At 38.7% G+C, this 23,648-nt stretch overlaps 1 pseudogene; it reads left to right on the top strand.

The window, feature by feature from the left end:
• Positions 1-17,186: 17,186 nt before the first annotated feature.
• On the top strand, positions 17,187-18,761 carry LOC131021487 (uncharacterized; annotated as a pseudogene).
• Positions 18,762-23,648: the final 4,887 nt, after the last annotated feature.

The following is a 23,648-nucleotide window of genomic DNA, read 5'->3' as shown; positions in this document are numbered from 1 at the left end:
TTGTATGTCATGACTATTCTACCCTTCTCTCTCTCCTCTCTCTTTCTCATCTCCCTCTCTCTCTCTCTCCAGCGGCTCCTCTCTCTTTCTCATCTCCCTCTCTCTGCTCCAGCGGCTCCTCTCTCTTTCTCATCTCCCTCTCTCTCTCTCCAGCGGCTATGCGGCAGCGGCACCGAGCTTGGAGAATTCGTCGGAGCTCTCGCGGCGGTGGTGGAGGAGATCCTCCCTCTCTCTCTCTCCAGCGGCTGCCGCTCTCTCCTCTCTCTTTCTCATCTCCCTCTCTCTCTTTCCAGCGCGCCACCTGGGCAAAATTCGTTGGAGTAGAGGATGAGGCGGCGGCGGCAGATCTGGTCTGATGAGGCGGCGGCGGTGGATCTGATCTGATCGTTGCGCCGCCTCCTCCATCGGCAGATCTGATCTCCGCCTCCTTTGATTTCAGCCATGGCAGATCTGATCTGATCTGTGTGCTGCACGTATGGCACTTATGACACTATTAGTGCCATAAGTGCACACTTCCCCCTAGGGTTTAGATATTCCATTTAGGGTTTAGATTATCTATTTGAGGTTTAGATGTTCCATTTAGGGTTTAGATTATCCATTTAGGGTTTAGATGTTCCATTTAGGGTTTAAATGATGTTGTTTCTGTATTTGTGCTGCACGAATGACACTTATGACACTATTAGTGCCATAAGTGCCCAAAATGATTATTTTACTTGGTTTTATTTTGGATTTCCGTTGGCACTTATGGCACTAATAGTGCCATAAGTGCCTAACCCGACCCAGCACGCGACCCGCGTGCCTGATCCTACCCGGTCCGCCTCATTAAGGGTAAAAACGTCCAAATCAATAAAAATGGCCAAAATTTATGTTTTTTAAATGTGTGGCCATAAATTGTGTTTTATGCTTCATTTTGGCTACTTCAAAATTTTACTCTATATATGAATGAGTTATTAGACAAACCAAATTTACTAGATAAAATACGTTTCAGTGATATACTATGAAATATTATGAATTCACTGTGAAAAATAATGAATTAAAAACAAATAGAATTTTCTTCACTTATAAAATTCGAACTTTGGATCACGGATTCATTCAAAAAATTAATAGATGAATACATCATATCTTCCCGATTTAAGGATTGATAATAATTTTTATTTTATGTGACATATAACAGAACTCGTGATTTGAATCCCTCCATAATCCCTATATATGTTGAATATCGAAAGCTATTGATGCTTGCACTTGTGACTAGTACAACATCACACCTAACTGAATTTATTATGAAAACCTACATATGATATACTGAGTAATCACTATCTCAATTTATACATGTCTAGTTTCTGTAGTTGCGCTTCATACATGATTGTTTCTGAAAAGATACAACTCAGAGAAGCGTGGATGAGAAGGAAGACAAGAACGCCACTGTGGAGCCCCACCGTGCCTGGTGGTAGTTTCTTCACGACAACAGCCGGCCGCCACCGTGCCTGGTGGTTCCTCTTCCACAGACAGGAAATGGACCATATCCTTCGTGTCTCTTGAATGTTAGACTCTACAAGCAAAACCACCCTACTTCTCTTGATCTCTTCTAGTTCTAGCTAGTTTTGATTCATTTTAGGAAATACTTTTTCTGTTTTCTAGTCCTCATTCATTGTTTGCATTTCTAATTACTTGTCAATTTGCAGAATTAATTAATATGAGAGTGACATTGAGATTTAATATGTACAGCACAAAATATAGACATTGGCATGTAAAATTACGACACTCTGGCTGCCTGGCATGTAAAATTACGACACTCTAATAAATAAATCCATATGTTTAATTATCACTTTATCTATATATATCACTGTAAAATTATCACTTTATCTATATATATTACAAACAATTTGCTCATTATAGGATTTGAACTTGGATGTTGAATTCAGTCGTCAAGGTGATGCATCAATATTCATTGAAGATCTTAGCGATCCAATGACTTAATAAAAAGGGCTGCAACCTTTTTTAAAATGTGAATGTGAGAATCACTTTGAGCTCTTGGATAGAGAAGATCTAAGGTGAATACATCATTTTAAATTTTTAATGAATGATTAATACAATAATTCGATTCGAATCGTATTGATGGCGAAAATTTCAATTGTTTCCCATTTATTCCGAATGTAGTTAATTTAACAGTGAAATGTTGTATTTTGCAGTTCTCACGATAAAATATAGTTTTCATGATAACAACCCACATATATATATAGAAAGCAGATGATACAGAGGAGATTTAACTATCGCACACCAGACACGCCGCCCCTCGGCGCTGCTTCACCCGACGCCTCCACTCGCGGCGAGCCCGTCCGCCACCGCCTGGAACAGCTAGCTCGAGTCGGCGCCTCCCTCCGGCCTCTGGCCCCGCCCCGCCCCGCCCCTGCCTCTGCCCAAAGCTGCCTCAGCTTTCATCTGCTTCGCCGCTCCGATGACCGGATTGTAGCTGCAGTTGTGCCGATCTGAGTACCTGTGCTCGGAGCAGAAGACGTCGGTTCTCCAGCGATCCAGAGCAGCCGCTTTCTGCATCCCGATCCGGAGCTGCCACGGATCCGCTTTCTGCATCCCGATCCGGAACAGCGGGTCAACTCTTTTCAGCGAGTATCTCCCGCGCCGTTCCCCAGCCGTTGCTCGCTCGCCGCCACCACTCAGCCCAGGGGGACGACGCTATGTACAGCTGTGAAAACCCTCCCTCTAGCTTTGATGGCCGTTTCCTTCACTGATGGCTTCTTTGTCGCTCGTTTCCGGCGGACTTGTCACCAGCGACAGATCCGGCCTGAACTTGCCTCCGGTGTCGTCTAATTTTCTGCCACATGGGGCTTCGCCGATTACGCCTTTTCCTAGCGCTATGTCCCCTACTGCTGCTGGCCCCCGATTGAACGGAAACCTCGTTTCCGATCGTTCCTCACCGCACGCAGTTAGAGGGGTGGCGGCTTCCTCCACTGACAATCGTCAGGAAACCGATGATGCTGATAAGGATGCGCTAAAGCCTTCTTACTCTGCAATTGTTCGGCCACGTGCGGTACGTAAAGCAGATATTTTGGCAACTAAATTTGTTTCTTTGCAATCCGAGAAGATTGGTGACTCTTATAATCTTGATATTCCTTTGGATTTCTATAAGAAACAAGTCAAAAATTTCAGTCATGCTCTCATTGGTAGATTATTGCTCCGTAAGGGAGACAAGCCTATAACGGCCCTTGCCCTTAAAGAAGAACTACAGCAACTATGGCAAGTTAAGGAAAGTTGGTCTCTCATTCCTATGGCCAAAGGGTTTTACACTATTGTTTTCACATGTGCTGAGGATAAGGCATTGGCGAAGCAACGAACTGGATGGGAATTATCCAAAGGCTCTCTCCGAATCAGGGAATGGGTTCGTTTCTTTGACCCTTACAAAGAAATATCTTCTCTATGCCATGTTTGGGTCAGGTTATATTATCTTCCGATTGAGTTATGGCATCCGGAAGTGTTTGCTGCCATTGGTCGTACAATAGGTCTCCCGATACGTTTTGATAGCCCCTCGTCGTATAAAGAAGTTGGGCATTTTGCCCGGATTTTGGTGGAGGTAGACTTGGCTCAACCGCTTCAAGAATCGATGACTCTTGGGTGTGGTACTAATTCTTTCTACATTGAGTTTTATTATGAGCAACTGCCGCTCTATTGCTCTCTTTGTAAGATTACAGGCCACAGTAGGGATAAATGCAATAAATGCAAAGTGACAGAGAAGGACGTTGTTCTGAAGATGAATTATACTGATGCTAATAGGGAGAACAACATCAAAGGGGCTGGGCTTCCTGCTCCTAGATTAAAAGGCAAAACTGGCAGCCTATTGATCATAATTTTAAGGAAACAGGCCGAGAAACTCTTATGGCTGAACAACGAAAACCTTTTTCTGCAGAGGAGAATATTTTGAAGGAGATGGAGGATTTGAATCAAAGAAGAAAAGGGGTGGAGGCGGTCTTCACGAACGCCAATGCTTTTGGCCCTTTAGCGAATGCTGTCTTAAATGAGGATGAAATTTCTTTTAGTACGCAGGGAAGGGAGGTGAATCAGGTGCCGACGGAGCTTTCTGCGGGGAGAAAAGGTGGAAACTCTCGGTCTCCGAGAAAGGAGGGATGTTTGGCAGAGAAGCAGGTGAAGAAGTCAGGGAAGGAGGCGCGACAAGAGCCTCCTGCTGTGGTTGTGAAGAATCTTGATAAGGGAGAGGGTCCGACTCCTGCATGGCAGCCCAAAGTTGATATTCTTAAACCTCTTTCAGGTCCTGATCTTCTAGACGCGGCTACAGTGCCGGTTAAGAAAAATGATCTCCCTCTGGCGGGGGATGCTAACCGATATCAAGCGCTTGATGAGGATGAGGAAGAGGAAGTGGAAGAGACTATCATTGTGGACTCCAATTATGAAGCAGAGGCTTTAAATGAGGAGGAAAATGATGGGTCGCCTCACACGGGCAAGGCTAGTGATAAGGAAGGCTCGAATGTAGAGGGAACTTTGGAGTTGTATCCTGGAGCTGTGGTAGAGCAACAACCGGTAGTTGGGGCAGAAGATTCAGCGAGCCAACGGGTTAATTCGCCGATGAAGGAAGTTGATTTTGATAAGATATCCATTCCTTCTCCGGATGACATGGCAAGTCGTATTATTAGGTTAGAGGAGCAAGTTAATCAGGGGATGCAGTTGCTCTCGGAGCAGAAGCGCGGACGTGGTCGTCCAAAGGGCTCGGTAAAAGGAACGAGAGCCTGTACATGTAATTCCGGAAGGTTGTATTAAAAGTCGTCTCAGGAATGCGGAAGAAATGGGTCACAAGCCGAGGGAGTTTGTGGTTGACGTCACCAATAGGCCTAGTATGATTGCAATGAATAATGTCGTCCATAGGCGTTGGTCGGATGATTTGGATAATGATCCTGACTTTCCTTTTTGAGTTGTTCTCCTTCGCTTTTTAAGTTTTGTACCCTTAGTCTGCATCTTGTGCTTTCAAGGGATGTTTTTTTCTTTTTTACTTTTTAATAAATCTCAATTTAATAATAGAAAGCAGATCTTGTAGATCCACCCCCTGTGTATCTGGCACACTAGAAGCGTGACACGTGGCAGAAGCCTTCCAAGGCAAAATACACGCAAGGGTAAAATTGGAATAAACTTTTTGAAAATTAAAAAAAAAAATTCAAATTTTTTTAGAAATATTTTTGATCGAAAATTCATTTTTTTTGGGGCACGGCCACCGTCATAATTATGCATATAATTGAATACCGCAGAATTGGAATTTTATTAAGGAAAAAAAGAAACAAAAACGAATTCTAGCCACCCATAGAAAGCATAACAATGTTAACTCAGGGTCGGGCCTAATCAAAACCTTTCCGGCGAAAACTGAATGGGAAAATCACTGGAGAGAAAAAAGAGTGCCCATCAAATACAAAACAAAAAAAAAACAAAACAAAAAAACAAAAAAAAAAACAAAACAAAACCTAACAAGAGAAACACATGCGTCTGAAATCACAGACCACACAAGGGAACAAAGCTGAAAAACAGAGCCCGACCAGAACAGGATCAAGGTCTAGCTCACCAAACTTTTAAAACCACAAACCGAACCAAAGTAAGTGCCAGCATTCTAGGCACTGACGGATGTGGTGAAGCGCAACACAAGACAACGTCGCCATATAGATGAAGCCACAACACATCTATAAATAGCATTGGATATAAATACGAATACAAATATATATGCATAAACACATATATGCATAGTGTTGGAAATAAATATGCATGAGACTATACGATCCGTCAGGTACCTCTCGCTGCTAGTCACTTGATGGGTCGCATAGTGCTATATATGCATATTTGTGTATAATGTTATGCATATATGTGTTTATGTATATGCATATTTGTATTCGATTATATACATAAAATTATGTGATCTGTCAGGTGCCTCTCGCCATTGGTCGCCTAACATGTCGCATAGTGCTATGCCTATTTATGTGTAATGTTATGCACGCGCGTGCACACACACACACACACACACACCACATATATATATATATATATATATGTTTATGTATATGCATATTTGTGTTCACCTATATGCCTAATTATTGCCGCAGAGAGCAGCAGCGAAAGACACCTGATGACTCGTATATGCATATTTGTGTGTAATGTTATGCATATATGTATCTATGTATATGCATATTCAGAACCGATCACCTACCCATTGTGGGCATGCATAACGTGCCCACCATGATGTGGCAATTGTAATTATAGTAAGATAATTTTAATTAGAGTAAGATTTATTAGTTATCTTTCCTAATTAAAATTGTCACATCAATGGTGTGCACGTTATGCTTGCCCACGGTGGGTAGGTGATCGGTTCTGTATGCATATTTGTATTCAACTACATGCATAATTATGGCAGTTACCGTGCAAAAAAAAAAAGAAAAAAAAAACTCGACAAAAAAAAGTTAAAAATTTTATTCCTATTTTACCTATGTATTTTGCCTTGAAATGCCTCTGCCATGTATCGCGTGCTTAGTGCGCCACATAATCAAGTGTGGTCCAGATGTGGACCTGTATATTATGAGGGGAGTGGGAGTCCCCAGGGTCAAAATGTGCGCCACTGTGAGATTTATAGGATCTCACCCATATATATATTATATACATTGTTGATTAATTCGTGCTAATTATTCGTCAACAAAATAAGAAAGTTATTGAAGAAGTGATATCGACACATTTAGAGCTTAGTTATAAATATTTTGATTGAGACCATTGATGAATATTACATGTGGGCTGATATGTTAGTCTTCTGCTAAAGGGTGTGGCAACCATACAATTGGATTAGTTTTGTTTTTGTTAGTTCTGATTGAGGAGTTCTATTTTGAAGTCTTCATCTTTTCTCATTAGTTTCGTCATTCGCTTCTATTTCTGTTCTGGCTTCACATAAACTTTTTATTTGTGTTTCGGCTTTGTTGTTTTCATTCAATGACCTTCGATCCAATAAAATTACTCCCTTATTCCAGTAAAAGAGGTTCTAATTTATCATTTTTCTTTATCTATAAAAATATGTCTTAATTTTTTTTATGAATAATCATTAATTATTATTCTTAAGATTCTCACATATTTAGACATATTTATATTGATAGACCCAACATCTTTTAATTTGTGGGTTATTTTTCTATTCACTAAATATATAATTAATTTTTTTTTGGAATTCATGCGACCTCCCTTAGAACTTATTTTCATGGACCGGGGATTAATATTAATTAGTCCAAGCCAATTATTTTTATTAGTCCACATTAGATATATTATTAGCATCAATTAAAGGGATTTCAATATTCCCTCCCATGAATGTATTTATTTTTTTGCTTTGACTGCAATCAATAGGTTGAGATCTATGAAGAAGTAACTATATTTCGTTCTAAATAAGTCAATAAATTTACCGAATAAATCACGCGATCGCACGAATAGTTATTTTACTGAATAAACACGTACATTTTTCGTTCATGCGCTCGCGTGATTTATTCAGTAAATGTATTGAGTTATTAGCCTTCGTTGTTTCCTTCTACATTTAGCATTCTTCATTGATCAATTCCCTATATATACATATATATATAGGGGAAGGCTAAAATAAAAATCAAAGTTAGACTATAAAATAGGAACCATTTTCAGCCCTTGGATCATCAAGATCTAAATTTAATTCATCACCTTGTTGGAATAATTCATGGTCCTGAGTTCGAATCTCATAGGTAGCAAAAAAATTAATTTTCATAATTCATACATTTATACAGCGGATTCATGGGTGTTCTACATATAATTCATACATTTTAATTAGTTTATAGTTTATAGTCTAAGAGGAGTTTTCTGAATAGCCCTCCCCTATATATATATATATATATATATATATATATATATATATATATATATATATATATAGGGAAGAGTTCAACAAGAACATAAATATTTGCAAAGTCTAGAGTCATAATCTCGTTCGTTAGATCGATTTTAATCAAGGGCTGAGATTAAAAGCTAATATTAGTATCCCTTAAATTACTCACATCCCTCTCTCCTCTCTCTCTCTTCCGTCACTTTTCCCTCTCTCCTCTCTCCCTCTCTCTCATTTCTCTCTCTCTCTCCCTTCCCTTTTTCCCTCTCTCTTTCTCTCTCTCGTCTCTCACACAGAACACACACACACACGGGGATGGTGTTCCTGACGACGTCGCTGACGGGCGGGGTGTGCACGGCGGCGCTGCTGGCGGTGAACGTCGCCGGAGGGGTGGGTGTGCACGGCGGCGCTGCTGGCGGTGAACTTATACGTATAATTTTGTTGAACTTGTGTTGAACTTGTCTTGAACTTCTGAACTTCTGAATTTGTTGAACTTCTGAACTTGTGTTGTTGAACTTGTGTTGAACTTGTCTTGAACTTCTGAACTTCTGAATTTGTTGAACTTCTGAACTTGTGTTGAACTTGTCATGAACTTAATTATGTATTTTGATTTTAAGAGAGACAGAGAGAGAGGAGAGAGGAGAGAGGGGACGAGAGAGAGAGGAGAGAGGTGAGGGGTGACGTGAGAGGAGAGAGGAGAGAGGAGAGAGAAGAGAGTAAATTAAGGGATATTATGAATCTTACCAATTTTAATTATATTAACTTCTAATCTCAGCCTTTGATCAAGATTGATCTGACGAACCAGATTGCGACTCCATTCTCCATCTAATATTGTGTTTCTGTATAATGCAACCATATATATATATATATATATATATATATATATATATATAGGGAGAAGTTCCGTAAAGAACTGTAAATAAGTAGAGAACGGAGAACAAATTTAAAAAATTACGAATAAGTCTATAATTTCGATGAATAAATCAATGTACCTTATGAATAAGATTTTGGTCTGGGTTCGAATCCTGAGAGGGGCGAGATTTTATATATTTTTATTGTATTTAGACTGAATACACATATTCATTAGTTATGCTGATATATTCCTTAAATTTATAGATTTATTCGTTGTTTTCCATTCTCTACTTATTTGTAGTTCTCTATGGAACCTAACCCTATATATATATATATATATATATATATAGGGGCGCGCTCCAGTGAGACACCCTAATTTCGTGTAACATGAGTACAATGAATAAGACATATAATACTAATGAACAAAACGTATATCTAATGAACAAGACGTATATACTGATGAAAAATAAAATTTAAAAAATTCGTAATGAATAAGACATATATACTGATGAATAAGGCCGTATATACTGATGAACAATGCAGTATATACTAATGAATAACAAAATTTAAAATATTCTGCTCCCTCCAGGATTCGAACCCTGCGAAAAAAAATCACCCTCCACATACAATATCAGCCATAGGATTGATAAAATAAACGCACCAGATCGTGCCCTAGATCTCACTAAAATTAGGGGGTCTCATTGGAGCGGCCCCCTATATATATATATATATATATATATATATATATATATATATATATATGGGAGGGCTAAAATAAAAATACTTCTTAAAATATAAAATATAAATAATTTTCAGCTCTTAGATCATCAAGATCTACGGTTGATTCGTAACCCTGTTGGATGAATTCGTGGTCCTGAGTTCGAATCCCAAATGTAGCAAAAATTTATTTTTCACAATTCGTAACCCTGTTGGATGAATTCATACGTGTTCTACATAAAATTCGTACATTGAAAAATATTTTTATTTTTATTTTAAGAAGTGTTTTCACGGTAGCCCTTCCCTATATATATATAGGGGAGGGCTACTGTGAGAGCACCTCTTAAAATAAGAATTAAGAACTAGGAAAAATGTATGAATTTCACGTAGAACACGTATGAATTTGCTGTATAAAAGTATGAATTGCGAAAAATAAGTTCTTGCTACCTTGGATATTCGAACTTAGGACCATGAATTCATCCAACAGTGTGATGAATCAACCGTAGATCTTAATGATCTAAGGGCTGAAAATGATTCTTATTTTATATCTTAAGAAGTGTACTTATTTTAGCCCTCTTATATATATGGGAGGACTAAAATATAAGAGTGGACTAAAATAAAAAACACCTCTTAAAATATAAAATAGGAACGTGTTTAAGCCCTTAGATAATCAAGATTTACGGTAGATTCATCACCTTGTCAGATGAATTCAAGGTTCCGAGTTCAAATCACATAGGTAGCAAAAAAAATTATTTTTCGCAATTCATACATTTACACAACGAATTCATACTGGTTATACCTAGAATTCATTATATATATATATAGATATATATATATATATATATATATATATAGAGAGAGAGAGAGAGAGAGAGAGAGAGAGAGAGAGAGAAAGGGATAGGGGAGGGGGGGTTAGATTAAAAACAACTCTTAAAATTAAAAATATAAACTAATTAAAATGTATGAATTTTATGTAGAACACATATGAATTCGCTGTGCAAATGTATGATTACCAAAATATAAAATAGGAACCATTTTCAGTCATTAGATTATCAAAATCTACGATTGATTCATTACTTGGTTGGATAAATTCATGATCTTGAATTCTAATATCATAGGTAGCAAAATTTTTAATTTTGACTTTGCGTCAAACTTAAACCATTTAATTTGTTATTTTTCCAAACCGTATACTTCCTCCCGAACTAATTAAGTAGTCCTTTATTTTGTTTTGGAATGTCCGAAATGGTAGTTCAATTTCTTAGTTAAATTGTATTATTTATTTATATTAAAATAACTTTATTCTATATCTACAAAATAGTATGTTGAGCAATTAATACGGGAAAATAGAACAATTATATATTAATTAAATTTCCAAAAGAACATTAAATGCATTTTAATTTCTTAATTTGTGTAAAAAATGAAAGATGGCTATTTTGTTGAGACAGAAGAAGCATATCGTTCTTTAAAAAATAGTGTTAAAATTATAAAATCAACGAATCACAAATTTCTTTCTATATCACAGGGGTAAGAAAGATATTGTGTCTTTTTTTGTTGAATTTTTCTTTAGTGATTCCGGCATAATTCTTCCTTCCGTCTCGTACGAGGGATCACATTCATGTATTGTTAGCTCTTTCAACTCTTCCTCTAATCTTCTTCAATAAAAACATATAACAAATCAACTCTTAGTTACCTGGCAAGCTTACATAGATTAATGCTTAAACAATTGTGACCGTGTCGTAGTATTGTAATATTGTTGACCACTCCAAATAAAATTTATGAGAAAAATTCAAATGAATCATGACATTTCATTAATTACAAAATTATATATAAATTACAAATATAAACAACATAAAATGAGCTGGTCTCCTTTGTAGGACTTCGTACGCTGAGGTTTGGGGCTCCGGTCTGGGCCTCCGTAGTCCGTATGTCCACCCAACTCGGCCTGTTGCCGCCTCGCCCTGCTTTGTCCCATTCTGTTATATTACACAAATAATACTTTTACTAACAATAAATGATACCTGATAACACCCATTTTTTCATGGTTTATAATGTTCTTATGATATCAATTTTATGGGGAATTGAGTTTTGATGATTGTTTTGTGCTTAAATTATTTTATCTTGTGAAATATGATACTTGCTCGAACTTTGATAGACTTTACAGAAATATTAAAGTTGAATTCAAAAGAATGGTCTGAAATAGAAGTTTTAGATCATCTCAATACAAGCTCGTGAGCACAAACGGATCGCAAATCGAAGTTCAGACAAGAGATATATGGCCGAAACAAGAAAGTCGCGCGCGGCAGCAGAATCGCCGGTGACCCAGCTGGTGAGCGCCGTTTGAAGATATGTGATTGATTTAATGATACCTTTTTTGTGTTGTGCCGATTTGGTGTAATTTTCTGGGCTGGTTTTGTTATGAATAAGCTTTAAATAATCTCGATGTTCATAGCTTTCTCGTGGACTCTTGGAACCGAGATCTTAGCACTCAAATTTGTGCCTATTGGAAAACCAGCATCATCACTATCCTCTGGGCGCTATGGACATTTAAAATAAGTGTATTTTTTATGACAAGACTTGGAATGAGCATTATCTTATGCATATGGTGTGTGTTACGTTTCTGGAGATCGAAGCCAATTTAAAAAATGTGGGGCACATTCGCAACACTTGGAATGATTACACCATAATCCGGGCTATCGGTATTTTTTCTAGAGCTGCTCCGCCTCTGTCCATTTTAATGTCCATTGGTGGCCGCCTTCGGCTCAATGGATTAAGGTTAATACGGACGGCTCCGCTTTAGGGGCTCCTGGTAAAATTGCTGCTGGGGAGTCTTCTGCGATAAATGGGCCTGGGTTCGGGGGTGTTTTCACGTGAAAGGGGGTGTCGGGTACACATTTGAGGCGGAACTCCTTGCGGTTATCTATGCTATTCAAATTGCGCATCGTCGTGGTTGGTTATATCTTTGGGTCAAGTCTAACTCGGTTTATATTGTTACGGTTTTAACTAAATGTTCTCGTAACGTTCCGTAGAGATTTATCGCTGCATGGAATCACACCCTTCATCTTCTTTCGGATTTTAACCTTCAGGTGACTCACATTTTCAAAGAAGGTAATAGCTAGGCGGCGGACATTATGGCCAACGACAGCCGGATTGAGGGGTGGTGGCCACATGAAATTGATGCGATTAAGACTTCGGTTCGATTGGATATGTCGGTTCATAGCCACATTCGCAGCAAAAATTAAATGGGCTTCATGGGATTTTAGCATATGCTTGGCTTCTCTTGGACTTCGACTTTTGCTAGCCTGGACGTTTCTTTCATGTTCTTCATTGTTGGGAACAAATCTATTGCTTGGAGGTACGATTTTCTTTTTTGGTTTGGTGGTGTGATGCATGGAGCGTCGTTGAAGCCTTTTTACAACTTTCGGGTGCGCTCGTGGCTGAGGCTTTGGTGGTCGTGCTTCGTTGGTTGCTCTGCGGCAAAAGTGCTTTGTTAGCGTAGAGTTTTTCTTCCGAACTCCATTGATTTTGTCGTTAATCGTTGGAGTTTGAGCTTGTGTATTTGGATGTCCATGTTTCTGCCTCGTCCTCTTAGAAGCAGACATGCCGGCGGTTTCTATGGCTATGGCGGGACTTTGAAGTCGCGCGTTTCACCTGCTTGTGCGTCTGGCGTCTTCCCTACCCACAGATGTTGTTGTCGAGTTCTAGAGACCCAACTATTTTTTGTCTGATGGTGGGTTTGTTTTTTGGGTTTAATGGGTTTGGCGTCCTGTCGAGCACCTGGAGGGCTCGGGAATGTGTCATTGTTTGGGCTTCTTCGGCCTGGTCCCTTGGGTCTTGGAGCAATGGCTGGAGTCCCGATATTTGTGGCAATTGTCGGATTATTCCGTCAAGTAGGTTGGATAGTTTTGGTAGTTCTGTTTTGTACCTTGTTAGCGTGCACATTTTTATGCGACGGATGCTTTATTTATTTTCGTTAAAAAGGTTTTAACGAGGCTCGACCCTTAGTTTGCTCTTCTGTGCTCTCAAGGGTTCCTTATGATTTTTTCTTTTTCTTCCTTAATAAAATCTTTAATTAATAATAAAACCTTTTTGCCTTCTAGTTTATGATTCATAATTCATGGTGCTTGATTTCTTGTGAATTACCTGATCAATAATTTGCATGTTTAGCTATTCGGTTTGAGACCTAGTGGAGATAACTATTTAGCAGATTCAAGAATGTATGATATGATTTTAACCTTGAGACCTAGCAGAGATAGGTGAATCATAGAGAGCTATTCTTGTGAGCTTTTGGGACCAAGCGGAGATAAAGAATTTATTAATCTGCTGTCATATGCTGCTGTAGCGAGAGTGTTTGATTATATTTGTGATCTCTCATCATAACTGAATTAAACTGGTAATTAGGATTAATAGGTCGATAATGTGAATTTGATTAATGAATTTACATCCCTAGGATCAATCGTTTAATTATTTGATTCGTCTATTTGATTTTTATTTGCTCTACTTTTGCATTATCGAGTTTAGTTTTAATTATTCATTCATCCATCTTGTTTGAGTTTGTCTAGATATTGTTAGAGTTCTTATTAGTACTCCCTCCGTCCCGCGAGTCTTGACACGTTTGGGTTCGGCACGGAAATTAAGGAGTTGTAGATTAATGTTTTAAGTGTGTAATTAATAATGTATAAAATTGATAAAGTAGGAGAGAGAAGGTAATGAAAGTGATAAAGTAGGAGAGAGAATATAATAAAGGTGATAAAGTAGGAGAGAGAAAGGTAATAATTATTGCCAAAAAAGAAACATGTCAAGATTCGTGGGACGGATGGAGTATTATTTAGGGTGATTTCATTTATCAGTTCTCGTGGATACGATACTCGACTTGCTGTTTATTGCTACAATTACACTGTTATAGTTACAGTTTTTATTGCTAATAAATTAGTGATCAATACTTTATCATTTATTATTGATAAAAGTGTCATTTATTGTTAATAAAAATATCATTTACATAATATACTTAGATCGGATCGGGTTGGATTTGTAGGACGGATTGAGAATAGAACAATCTAATAGGACACCTTAAAGCGTCCTATTAGAGAGGGTGTGGAAGTTCGCACACGAGAGATTTTGTCACATAAAATATATTGAATTAATTCTTTTTTTTAGAGGATTGAATTATTATTAATAAATAACTGTCTTTATATTTTATTTTTGTATTTGAAAAAATTATATAAGGCAATATTCATTTGGGGTAATTACCCCTAAATACATTACCTTTTCCCATTTTCTGGTATTGCACATCACCTTTGAAATCTGCTTCAGAATACATCACCTTTGCTTTTCTTCTGAAATTGCATATGGTCAACCAACCACCAAACGTGAAAATGACGTGGAAGCCGGAAACGCCACGTATACACGCCAGAAAATTATTTTAATTGACGTGACAACCATGTAGGCAAAACTACGTAGTTTTGAGTTCTATTTTTTTTAATTTTTTTTTTCGAAAATACAAAAAATATCAATAATTCTAAAATGTGAAATTAAGCTAATGCCCTAATTTTCGCACCATACTTCTTTTCAAAAGAACAAAGTGGTGCTCATCCAGATAGTGCCATTGGGCGCCATTGACATTCGCGAAGCTCGATTTCGGGAATACGTCGGCGGGGATGAAGATAAGGTATCTGGATTACAAGATTGAGATGAAGGAGAGCTTTCTCATCCAACGCTATCCGATGGATCATCCCGTGCTCAGAGATCCGACGTCGATACACAGGCAGAGGCAGGGATGGAGTAAGCTAAGAGATGTCTACTTGAATAATCAGAATGTCACCATTGATGTACGGAGATTTAGAGCTACTTTGGCTAAGGCGCTCAAGCTTTTGCATCGTTGATTTGTGTTAGAATCATTCTTTCATCTTTGTTTTGTAATCAGTTTTCGCATTTCGTCTTTTAGTTTTTCTTTCATATCTCTGAATATAATTTTTTTTGAATTGTTACATCTTTTCAATTTGGAGTTAATTACAGATTATATCACCTAAGCTTTAGTAGTAATTTGATGTTAATTATTATTATTATTATTATTATTATTATTATTATTATTATGGTGCGAAAGCTTTGTTCATTTGAGAAGAAGTATGGTGCGAAAATTAGGGCATTAGCTTAGTTTCATATTTTAGAATTATTGATATTTTTTGTATTTTCGAAAATTTTAAAAAAAAAAGTAGAACTCAAAACTACGTAGTTTTGCCTACATGGCTGCCACGTCAATTAAATTAATTTTTCGGCGTGTATATGTGGCGTTTCCGGCTTCCACGTCATTTTCACGTTTGGTAGTTGGCTGACCATGTGCAATTTCAGAAAAAAAAGAAAAAGTAAAGGTGATGTATTCTGAAGCGGATTTCAAAAGTGATGTACAATACCAAAAAATGGGAAAAAGTAATGTATTTAGGGGCAATTACCCCTATTTATTTCACACACCTTTCCTTTTTAGTATATCATATTGAATATACCGTAATTTGACTGAAGTGTTTGGCTATGTAAAATAAATATTTATTGATAATAATTCAATATGTTTTGTATGACAAAGTCTCTTGAGCGTGAGTATGCACCATTCAGACTTCTACACTCTCATTAATAGGATGTTTTATGATGTCCTATTAGAATGTTCTATTCGCAATCCGTCCGACAGATGCAACCCCGACCGATCCAATCCAATTATACCGTAAACAAGTTTTAAATAAATAAGTTATTGATATAACATACCGAATTTTGATAGGACCAATATACCATAATTTTGATATAAAATCGATAATTTTGATATACCATATAAAAGTGTGGCATTTCAAAACTCGGTATGTTAAAGTATTGTATATATTCTTTGTACGAAAACTCAGGTATACTGAATTTAAAAAATAATATAAATATATGAGATTTTTTCATATTGAAACTAATGTAAAATTTAAGATACGATGATTTTAACATGGTATCCACCCATGACCCACCCCTTAAATAGAGACGATAGAGCTCATTTCAAGCTCTTCATTTTAAACAAGGAGAAAATCCATCCATCCCACAAAATCAAACTTCATTCAATTTTCACAAAGATTAGAAAAATGTATTTAATTTTTTTGTAAGATACAATTTATAAGCATTTGTCCAATTTTGACCTTATTTATTAGTTTACATATTATTTTTACAAATATTTTCACAAATAATATGTAAGTCATTTTAGTAAAAGAAATATTCAATGCAATTTCAATTAAGAAAACGAATTTTATATAGAAACATCCCACAAAAACTAAAGGATTAATTTGATGGAAGGAAGTATATATTCTTATATTTTTAAATTGTTAAAAAGTAAAATAGATTTTCAACCGTCAAATTTAATTTTATCTCTTCTGCTACTCAATTATCGCGTGGAAATTAATTTTGGTCGGCCAAATTATTGGCATCTAGGTTCCGTGGGAAAAGCCTTTTTACCGGTTTATTACCGTTGAACTCCATCGTCAAAATCATTTACTATAAATTTCCAATCGGAAACATAATCAACAATATTTATCTGTCATCGCCATTTAATTCTTCTGACCCATTTAATTAAGTATACATGAAAAAGTGAAGAGTAACACACCGATCTCTTTCATAAGGTATGGTGGTGGCATCCTCAAAAATAAATTTAAAAATAAAATAAAAATAAGGTACTGGTACTGGTAGCAAATTAAAATCTGAAAAGTGGGCCCCCACTCCATCCAACTCTATAAATTCTCTTCTTTCTTTATAATCACTCAACTCCTCTCTCTCTCTCTTTACATTTCTTGTAAAGAACAATTTCCGGCAAAAGTTGACGATCGTCAAGAACCGAAAGCAAAGCACCAAGAAAATCTACATTAATTCTTCTCCTTTGATTATCCTGAGAGCTAGAATGGTCGACGTGGACCGGAGGATCATGACCAGTCTGAACCCGGCCCACGTAGCCGGCCTCCGCCGCCTCTCAGCGCGAGCCGCCGCTGCCGCTGGCACCCCCTCGACGCCGTGCAACAGCCTCCTCTCTTTCACCTCCCTCGCCGACAAAGTAATCTCCCACTTGCAGAATTCGGGCGTCCAAGTCCAACCCGGGCTATCCGAATCCGAGTTAGCCCTAGCGGAAGCCGAGTTCGGGTTCGCTTTCCCGCCGGACCTGACAGCTGTGCTCTCAGCCGGCTTCCCCGTCGGAGCCGGCTTCCCCGACTGGCGCTCGTCCGGCCCGACGCGGCTCCAGCTCCGCGCCGCTATTGATCTCCCCATCGCGGCCATTTCTTTCCACATAGCTCGCAACGCGCTGTGGTCCAAGTCGTGGGGGGCCGCGGGCCGACCGACGCGGAGAAGGCGATGAAGATAGCGCGAAACGCCCTCAAGCGGGCCCCACTCCTCATACCCGTTTTCGACCATTGCTATATCCCTTGCAGCCCTTGCCTCGCTGGAAACCCTATTTTTTACGTCGATGAGAATAGAATCTTCTGCTGTGGCTTCGATTTATCGGATTTCTTCGATCGCCAGAGCCCCTGCCCTAAATCCAGCGCTCAATCAGTGAGAGATCGGCGGAGTCCTTCGTCGCCGCCGGCCAATTCCTCGCGCAGGAGCTTGGACGCGATCTCGGGTGCGGGGCGAACGCCGCGGTGGGTGGAATTCTGGAGTGACGCCGCCGTGGACCGTCGCCGGAGGGATTCGAGCTCCTCCTCGTCGTCTTCGTCGTCGGAAATGCCGAGATCCGAAATGCCTGAATGGGTGGATGAATACGTGAGCCAAGTCGGGTCGGTTCTGAGGCAAAGCGGGTGGGCGGAATCCGACGTGGCGGAGATCGTGGAGGTGGCGGGCGTCGGGGTTCTTCGTGGATGTGGAGATGGTGATGCTCGACAACCAGTCGGTGCTTGACGCGTTGCTGCTGAAGGCGGATCGGTATTCGGATACGCTCCGGAGAGCGGGTTGGAGCTCCGAGGAGGTGGCGGAGGCGTTGGGATTTGATTTCCGGGTGGAGGAAGAGAAGAAGCCGCCCAAGAAGCTGTCGCCGGAGCAGGTGCGGAGGTTGGGCAAACTGGCGGAGGTCGGTCAACAGGTCGTCGGCGTTCGTCGTTATGACCGGCAACCGGGAAAGTGGAGATTCTTTTCGGCTTTGTTGTTTCAGTTATTCGAAGCCTCGTGTTTGCGTTTTGCCTCATTTGGGTACGAAACCTTTGGTTTAGGAAATCGGAAAAGGTTTGGATAAAAAGTAAAAGAAAACAGTGAAAGTTTTTTCTGTTTCTCTTGTACTGCACTGGAAAAAATAGGATACACACTATCCAATATTTTTAAAGGACTGTCGCAACTTGTTATCTTTATCATGAATTGTATGTATGATTAATATGTGTGAAACTTGTATTGAATACCTCAATTACAAAAGTGTGCACTCAATAGGGTAATTTCTTGTAAGGCTGTGTTTGGTACCCATGTATAAGGTAGATAATAAATACTTTTACTTTCTTATGAATCTTTCCTAGCTATATTCTCTCCGTCCCATCTAAATTTATCAAAAAAAAAATTGGCGCGAAATTTAACAAACTAGTGTTTAGTGTATTTATAAATAGTAGACGGTTTGATTATGAGTTAAACGAACCGAAATTTTGATTAATAATAAATGAAATTCTTAAAATTCACTAACCGTAATCAAACCGGTTAACGGTTCGATTACCCGAATTGGGTTATTGATTAACATAATTTGAGTCATTTAAATCAGTGCTCACGAAAAATACAAATTCTTATCAATCTAACATAATATGAAGATCAAGTGCTCTCTTTTTTTCAATGGTACGATTACAATTTTCTCACGAATATCGATAGTGTAAATAAAAAATAAAAATAATCAGTAGTAGAAGAAGATGAAGAAGAAGCTCATATTAGTCATAAATATTTGACTAAATTGACAGTTAATACTGCGTTATCGGTTAAATTACCTTTAATAGAAGACGAAATTATAACAAACCAATCAAAACAAACAAATTAGAACTAGTGAATCACAAATTATAATAGTGCATAACTTGAAGCTTAGCTGTAACAGAATTCTACATTTTCTAGGGATTTAACTTCAATTGCAGTAATCTAATTGATCGCCATGAGACTATCCTTTATCGCCTTCGCCAATTCTTGTGGTGTCTTAGGTCTCGATTGCTTGATTAGTTTGTCTTTAAAAACATTGTACTTAACAAAGATTTTATGTAAATGGTTTTAAATTTCACACGATCAAATACGGATCAAGTAGTTGCACCAGTGAAATTTTACATAATTGGGAGGTTTTACTTACAAAAGTTTTAATGAAATTGTAGTGTATTGCACGTATATAAAGTCTAATTGGATTCCCCTCTTCGTTTGGGGTGTGCATTCGATTTTCAGATTAGTTTTTTGCTAAAATCGAACCTTTTTAATCAAATTTATATTTGATTTTAAAAAATAATTCGAATAAATCAAACCAAATGAACCAATTTTTTAAGTTATAACCGAACTAAATTGAAAAATCAGAATAACTTTACAAAATCCAAAAATATTGAAAAGAAAACCAAAAACTGAAAAAGAAATTGAAAAACCAAAACATGAAATGAAATTGTACTTTTTTATTATAATCCATCTTGCATCTCAAGAATATGCTACGCTTATATGAATATTTTGTATATTTATATTAGGGTTAAGTACCAAATACCCTCCAACGTTGGGGCCCCTAACGCGTATAAGACCCTATAGTCAGGGTAGGCATTGTTTACTACCTCAACGTGGCTAAACCTAAGCAAATCCCCCCCTGCGTTTTAACACCGTTAAGTCACCGTTAAAAAAATAATTTTTTTAAAATTTTTAATTAAGATGGTCTCTCTCTCTCTCTCTCTCTCTCTCTCTCTCTCTCCCTCCCTCTCTCCTCTCCTCTCTCTCCTCTCTCTCCCCCTCTCCCTCTCCTCTCCCCCTCCCCCCATCGCGCATCATTTCCCGGCGAGAAAACATCGCCCCTCCGCCGTGGTCTCCACCTTCCTAGACGACGCTAACCCCGTGGAGCCCGCTGGTCCGGCCTCCCCGGCGGCGCCATTTCCCGCACCCACGATATTCATTCCCCACCAAAGTGTAGGATGATGGCACCGCTGTCTGGAAAGACTGCTTATGACAACTAATGCAACCTCCACCTCCGCCTCTACAAGCCCCGCTCTCCACCCGCCTTGCCTCCGCCGTAGAGGATGTGCTCAGCTCTCTCAAGTGGCTGCAGCAGCAGCTCTCTGCTGCTGACGGCGGCGTGATGAGTGGCTGCGGGAGGGAATTGATTTCGGGAGAGTGTTCGTGGTGGGTGATTCCTCCGGCGGGAACCTGGCCCACCATCTGGCTGTGGAGCTCCGTCGTGGATCGCTGGAGTTGGCCCCGGTTAGGGTGCAGGGCTACGTTTTGTTGGGGAGGCCGGACCCGTTGCGCCGGGCTCCACGGGGTTAGCGTCGTCTAGGAAGGTGGAGACCACGGCGGAGGGGCGATGTTATCTCACCGGGAAAGGATGCTCGATGGGGGGAGGGGGAGAGAGAGAGAGAGAGAGAGAGAGATAGAGAGAGAGAGAGAGAGAGAGAGAGAGATAGAGAGACCATCTTAATTAAAATTAAAAAAAAATTAACGGTGACTTAACGGTGTTAAAACACAGGGGGATTTGCTTAGGTTTAGCCACGTTGAGGTAGTAAACAACGCCTACCCTGACTATATGGTCCTATACGCGATAGGGGCCCCAACATTGGGGGGTATTTGGTACTTAACCCTTTATATTATATATTCCCTCCGTCCCAATATTGTTGGTCACATTTCTTTTTTGGTTTGTTCCACTATTGTTGGCCACTTTCTAAAAATGACAAAGTTTATTTTAATAAAGTCAACAATTACTCACTAATTAAATCAACAATTGTTGGCCACTCTCTAAAAATGCCAAAATTACTCACTAATTTTGGTGGGCCACACTATTAAAACATAACACTCCTCAATTTTTTAATCTCTGTGCCGAAAAATGTGGTCAACAATAGCGGGACGGAGGGAGTATGTATTATTAAATAATACTCTATCCGTCCCATTGATAATGACTCATTACTTTTGGGCACGATTATTAAGAAGATGATTTAAGGATAAAATTGAGATAAAGTGGTGGAGCACACAACTTTTTATGAGAGAATGCGGTTTCCTTTTGGAGTTATGGTCAAAAATACATGAACTTGGAATTTGTTTTTTATAATTTTCACATCAACTTTCAATTAAGTCAAACAATACATGAATTTATATTTTTGTTGCAATTTTCATCTAAGTTTGACTTTCAACGAAATTAGAGTTTAGTTGACAATCGAAATTAAGTCAAATATATTAATTTTTGCCTTCTTAAACCTCCGAACTTCTAAATACTCATCATCAGAAGTTAGACCAACATTAGGTGAACTTCCAACTATCAACTAAGCTCTAATTGTGCCGAAAGTCAAACTAAGGTGAAAATTACAACAACATATAAATTCATGTATTTTGTGGCTTAATTGAAAGTTCAGGTGAAAATTACAATTTTTTTCAAAGTTCGTGTATGTTTTATCCATAATCTCTTTCATTTTATGGAATAGGCTATTATTAATGGGAAGAAGTAAAAAAGAAAGTGAGACATTATCAATGGGACGGAGAGAGTATCGGTTTTGTTTGGTTTAAAAAAAACAAAAACAATGGACCGAACCAAAAAACTATTTTGTCAATTTTGAAGAAAGAACCCTAACCAAAAAAAATCAAATCATATTTTAATATTTTAGTTCAGATCGATTCAATTAATTAGTTTTGAATATATTGTTCACCCCCTACTCTCTCGCTCTTTTAAGATATTGTTCGCAATTATTTTCACCACGCCGCAAGTATACGGTGTAGTTGCAATATAAGGGAAGCAAGGTCGTATCCCACAAGGATTGGTGAATTCAAACTTCTAAATACCATTAATAAGTTGTTTTCAATCTATTTAGACAACCAAAGATGAAGAGATATTGAAGGTTAAATCAAAGTTAAATTAAAGCAAGCAAACTAAATAACAAAAATATAAACTTAATTAATAAATTGGGGAATGACTCGAAGGAAAGTTATCCTAGGGACTAGATTTCGATGGATCGTAATGAACTTCAATCTAAATCAATATAAATCTTGATATGGCCTACTTATCTAGGGCGATCTCCCCACTAGTTTTAGCCCCCCCCGGGACGACTAAAACAGTAGATTACGGTCATAATTGCCGTCCCCGGTCAATTTCTAACCTATAACTCCCAGAGCACAAAAGATCAACACGCCCTCACCCACCTCTCAACCTCCCGGTTTATTGAGATAATATGTATCAAACTCCTAATCTATTGTAATTATCCTCTCCCGATTCAAATCACAAATTAGAAATGCACAAAAGGTGGCCAACCAATCATACAAGAGATAAATCTAGGACTTGAAAAGATAACAATAAGCACAATCAAGATATATATTGAACAAAGAAATCAATCCATTACAAATCCATCTAATCTAATCCCTAAGATAAGAGATTTTAGCCAAGCATATTCATAATAAAAGCAAATCTCAAGTCATAAGAAAACATAAATAAAGATATAGAGAGATAGAGATTCATAGACAAATCCTATAATCTTGATCTTCAATCATGTAGTCTTGATGAGCTCCTTTCCAAGTCTCCCCCTTCTTTATTTGATTTTGGTGTTGTTTTTGTGTGTGGAAGAGAGAAAAAATGGTAGGAATGGAGGCTAGGGTTTGGGATTGGAGAGTTGGGGAAGATGAAGTGGTGTGTGTGGTGAATGAATGGGGAAGGAAGAGAAAAATGGAGTTTTGAGGCTAAAATCGCGTTTGGGGTCCATTTGGGGGGCCCGCCCTTTTTCCCGCGTCACGGCCCGCGTCCGCGGCCTTCAAACGTGGGGGATGCTCAGGGGACCCGCGTCCCCCCCCGGCCGCGGTTGTGACCGCGGTGTCTCCTGAGTCGGGAACAGCTGACCCGCGTCTTACCCCGCGGCCGCGGGTGGTGACCGCGGGGTACTGGGCGTTTTGCACAGTCTGCTCGTTTTGCTCCGTTCTCCCTCGTCCGGACTCGGATTTGGTCGCCGTTTGCGCTCACGGATTCCTATCGAGACGTACTTCGATCTCATGTCTTCAAAATCCTCCAATTAATTCTTGATTTTCCCTGAAATCACTC

This window comes from Salvia miltiorrhiza, chromosome 4, assembly GCF_028751815.1.
Source record: "Salvia miltiorrhiza cultivar Shanhuang (shh) chromosome 4, IMPLAD_Smil_shh, whole genome shotgun sequence".
NCBI classification, from domain to species: domain Eukaryota; kingdom Viridiplantae; phylum Streptophyta; class Magnoliopsida; order Lamiales; family Lamiaceae; genus Salvia; species Salvia miltiorrhiza.
Note: the sequence above shows the minus strand (reverse complement) of the source record. Positions and strands in the feature narration are given on the sequence as shown.